Raw genomic sequence first — 5,000 nt, forward strand, 5'->3', positions numbered from 1 at the left:
CCCAGCCACCCCAGCCACAAGTCCCTGGCTTTGGGAGAGCTGCTCTCCCTGCCCCCCTTACCTCTGGAGCACCAGAGATCCAACAGTGGAAGCAGCAGCACCAGGCCGGACCTGCTGTGGCCCGAGGACCAGCGCACCTTGCTTGGCTCAGAGCCTGCAACTTCCTCGATGCCCCTCGGCCAGTCGTCGCCCCGCATCACCCTCCGGATGTTTAACCCAGATGCCTCGGTGTCCAACTGCAGCCTGTCACACAGCCGCTCCCGCGAGAGCTTCCACAGCTTACGGCGGGCGTCGTCGGTGGATGACATCGAGGCCATGCGGCCTCCGTCGTGTCGGAAGTACAGCACGGTCGGGCCCATCCACAACAGCACAGGTGGGGGAGGAGGGAGGAGGGCAGGGGGAGGGGTATATTTCCAAATAGAATTGCACCTTGAGAAAGAAAATACACACCACCTCCTTGCCTGTATTTGCCCTGGATACCAAACACACAGGGGTAAACACACAGGGGTACCAAACACACAGGGGTAAACACACAGGGGTAAACACACAGGGGTAAACACACAGGAGTAAACACACAGGAGTAAACACACAGGGGTAAAGACACAGGGGTAAAGACACAGGGGTAAAGACACAGGGGTAAAGACACAGGGGTAAACACACAGGGGTAAAGACACAGGGATACCAAACACACAGGAGTAAACACACAGGGGTAAAGACACAGGGGTAAAGACACAGGGGTAAACACACAGGGGTAAACACACAGGGGTACCAAACACACAGGGGTAAACACACAGGGGTAAACACACAGGGGTACCAAACACACAGGGGTAAACACACAGGGATACCAAACACACAGGGGTAAACACACAGGGATACCAAACACACAGGGGTAAACACACAGGGGTAAACACACAGGGATACCAAACACACAGGGGTAAACACACAGGGATACCAAACACACAGGGGTAAACACACAGGGGTAAACACACAGGGGTAAACACACAGGGGTACACACACAGGGGTAAACACACAGGGGTAAACACACAGGGGTACACACAGGGGTAAACAGTGCAGTAGGAACTAGGAATCTGTATGTTGTAGTATCTATTAGCACCTACTTCCTTGGTATTTTGGAAGGTTTGAAATACATTAGAGACCCCTATATTTCCTGGTTGTACAGTATTTAACCACACGTTTTATTAAGCTCCCATACTGTATAGTAGGGGTGTGGCCCACTACATCTATCTGTATGGTAGGGGTGTGGCCCACTACATCTATCTGTATGGTAGGGGTGTGGCCCACTACATATATCTGTATGGTAGGGGTGTGGCCCACTACATCTATCTGTATGGTAGGGCTGGTGTGGCCCACTAAATCTATCTGTATGGTAGGGCTGCATGAGGTGGCCCATTAAATCTATCTGTATGGTAGGGCTGTATGAGGTGGCCCACTACATCTATCTGTATGGTATCTGTATGGTAGGGCTGGTGAGGTGGCCCACTAAATCTATCTGTATTGTAGGGCCCACTAAATCTATCTGTATGGTAGGGCTGTATGAGGTGGCCCACTACATCTATCTGTATGGTAGGGCTGTATGAGGTGGCCCACTACATCTATCTGTATGGTAGGGGTGAGTGGTGTGGCCTACTACTTCTAATGATATCAAATAGTGTTTGAACACAGGTGTGGTCCGAATAGTCTGGGCAGTCCTCTGACAGTGTGTTCTTTCAGGGGCGGTGAACAACAAGTCCAACATCGTCAACTCCACGTCTGACTCCGACCTCATGCGTTACCGCACCATCAGTAAAATCCCTCAGATCACCCTGAACTTCGTGGACTTCAAGGCGGACCCCCTCATCGCGCTGCCCGGGGGGGACATGGATATCATAGCCCCTTGCAAGCTCATCGACCGCACACACCACGTCACCGAGAAAGTCACTCAGGTAAGAAGGCCATCTCTGTGTGTGTGTGTGTTCGGTGTGTGTAAGCCAGGTGTGTCTGTTGAGTAAGGGTGGGAGTGGACGTGGGTATGTATTAGAGTCCTGCGTCAGGTCTGTTACCCACGGTTACCTGCGCCTGGCGGGTTGGAAACATAAATGCACGAATCCAGGAGATTGTTGGGTCGCATTGTGTTGACAGTGACATTCAGTGAGCAGGAAGGTAGACATGGTTTCCTCTTATCCAAATGTCAACAGACAAATGAATGAATGCAGGATATCGGCTCTCGGGAACAATTCTATGCAAGTGGGTCCTGACCCGCTCAGGAATCTAGTATGTACGAATGGGGTGGTAGGTGAGGTAGAGGTGTGGTGGGTGATGTGGGGGAGGTAGGGGTGTGTTAGGGGTGAGGTAGAGGTGTGGTTGGTGAGGTAGAGGTGTAGTGGGTGAGGTAGAGGTAGAGGTAGAGGTGTGGTGGGTGATGTGGGGAGGTAGGGCTATGGAAGGGGTGAGGTAGGGTGTGGTAGGGGCGAGGGACAGGGGAGGGAGAGGTGGGTGTGGATGTGGTAAGGGTGTGTTAGGGTGAGGTAGGGGATGTAGGGGTGTGTTAGGGGTGAGGTAAGGGAGGTGGGGGTAGGGGTGTGGTAAGGGTGAGGGACGGGGAGGTGGGGGGTAGGGGTGTGGTAAGGGTGAGGTAGGGGAGGTAGGGGAGGTAGGGGAGGTGGGTGTGGGTGTGGTAAGGGTGTGTTAGGGGTGAGGTAGGGGATGTAGGGGTGTGTTAGGGGTGAGGTAGGGGAGGTAGGGGTGTGGTAAGGGTGAGGTAGGGGAGGTAGGGGTGCGGTAGGGGTGAGGGACGGGGAGGTGGGTGTGGGTGTGGTAAGGGTGAGGTAGGGGAGGTAGGGGTGGGGTAGGGGTGAGGTAGGGGAGGTGGGTGGGTGTGGGTGTGGTAAGGGTGAGGTAGGGGAGGTAGGGGTGTGGTAGGGGTGAGGTAGGGGAGGTAGGTGTGGGTGTGGTAAGGGTGAGGTAGGGGAGGTAGGGGTGTGGTAGGGGTGAGGTAGGGGAGGTAGGTGTGGGTGTGGTAAGGGTGAGGTAGGGGATGTAGGGGTGTGTTAGGGGTGAGGTAGGGGAGGTGGGTGTGGGTGTGGTAAGGGTGAGGTAGGGGAGGTAGGGGTGTGGTAGGGTGAGGTAGGGGAGGTGGGTGTGGGTGTGGTAAGGGTGAGGTAGGGGAGGTAGGGGTGTGGCAGGGGTGAGGTAGGGGAGGTGGGTGTGGGTGTGGTAAGGGTGAGGTAGGGGAGGTAGGGGTGTGGCAGGGGTGGTAGGGGGGAGGTAGGGGAGGTGGGTGTGGGTGTGGTAAGGGTGAGGTAGGGGAGGTAGGGGTGTGGTAGAGGTGAGGTAGGGGAGGTGGGTGTGGGTGTGGTAAGGGTGAGGTAGGGGAGGTGGGTGTGGCAGGGGTGTGGTAGGGGAGGTAGGGGTGTGGTAAGGGTGAGGTAGGGGAGGTAGGGGTGTGGCAGGGGTGAGGTAGGGGAGGTAGGGAGGTGGGTGTGGGTGTGGTAAGGGTGAGTAGGGGAGGTAGGGGGTGTGGCAGGGGTGAGGTAGGGGAGGTAGGTGTGGGTGTGGTAAGGGTGAGGTAGGGGGAGGTAGGGGTGAGGTAGGGGGAGGTAGGTGTGGGTGTGGTAAGGGTGAGGTAGGGGAGGTAGGTGTGGGTGTGGTAAGGGTGAGGTAGGGAGGTATGGGGTGTGGTAGGGGTGTGGTAGAGGTGAGGTAGGGGGAGGTGGGTGTGGGTGTGGTAAGGGTGAGGTAGGGGAGGTAGGGATGTGGTAAGGGTGAGGTAGGGGAGGTAGGGGTGTGGTAGGGGTGAGGTAGGGGAGGTGGGTGTGGGTGTGGTAAGGGTGAGGTAGGGGAGGTAGGGGTGTGGTAGAGGTGTGGTGGTGTGGTAGAGGTGTGGTAGAGGTGTGGTAAAGGTGTGGTGGTGTGGTAGAGGTGTGTTTCCATTAGATTGGTGTGTTAAAGGTGTGGTGGTGTGGTGCCATGCATCCCCCAGGTGTGGTGGTGTGGTAGAGGTGTGGTAAAGGTGTTTAAAGGTGTGGTGGTGTGGTAAAGGTGTGGTGGTGTGGTAAAGGTGTGGTAGAGGTGTGGTAAAGGTGTGGTAGAGGTGTGGTAAAGGTGTGGTGGTGTGGTAAAGGTGTGGTAGAGGTGTGGTAGAGGTGTGGTGGTGTGGTAAAGGTGTGGTAGAGGTGTGTTAAAGGTGTGGTGGTGTGCCTATGAACTGCTATAGTTTCCATTATTTCCATTGTCTGTGTTTATACTATGTGACTCTGTGTCTTTACTGACGGCTGCCATGCATCCCCCAGGCTGCGTGAGTCTCATTGGTGGTGGATGGGGTGATTTGCCCTACAAAGCGCTGGATTTAAGACCTAGTGAAAACGCTCTGCTCATACAATACTGGGGGATTGTTGCTGAAGATGTTGGGTTCCTGCTCTGAGTGAAAGCTTGGTGTTTGCTATGATGGCGTCTTTAGAGGGAGACATAACTGGGTTAGCCTAATCCACTTACCAGTGCTCCTTGTGTGCAGTGAGCCAATGTGTCGCTAATGCCTCAGAGCTAGCTTGATTGAATGAGAAGCGGAGGGATGGGCAGAGATATTGAATGGTGACAGAGGATTCTGTCGCCACGGCAATCCCGTGTGTGCGGAAAAACACGTTGAATTGAGTTAGGGAAGACGGAATCTGTATGATGTGAAAGATGGTTTCTTGTTCTGCATTTGGACACCGCTTTTAATTTGCTTGGTTTTGCACAGATTTGATTTGCTCAGTGAGGGGCGTTATAATATGAAGTACAGCTGAGAGGTCCTGAAGACAGAGGAGGATTGAGAGGTGGGCAAGGAAAGAGAGGGGGGGAGAGGGAACAAGGAAAGACAGAGGAGGGTTGAGAGGTGGGCAAGGAAAGACAGAGGAGGATTGAGAGGTGGGCAAGGAAAGACAGAGGAGGATTGAGAGGTGGGCAAGGAAAGACAGAGGAGGATTGAGAGGTGGGCAAGGAAAGACAGAGGAGGATTGAGAGGT

General features: G+C 54.6%; 1 pseudogene; it reads left to right on the forward strand.

Annotated features, from left to right (window-relative positions):
- LOC121839568 overlaps positions 1 to 2,215 on the forward strand; it is a 62,755-nt pseudogene extending 60,540 nt beyond the window's left edge.
- The last annotated feature ends 2,785 nt before the right edge of the window (positions 2,216 to 5,000 follow it).

Source organism: Oncorhynchus tshawytscha, linkage group LG16 (assembly GCF_018296145.1).
Source record: "Oncorhynchus tshawytscha isolate Ot180627B linkage group LG16, Otsh_v2.0, whole genome shotgun sequence".
In the NCBI taxonomy this organism is placed as follows: domain Eukaryota; kingdom Metazoa; phylum Chordata; class Actinopteri; order Salmoniformes; family Salmonidae; genus Oncorhynchus; species Oncorhynchus tshawytscha.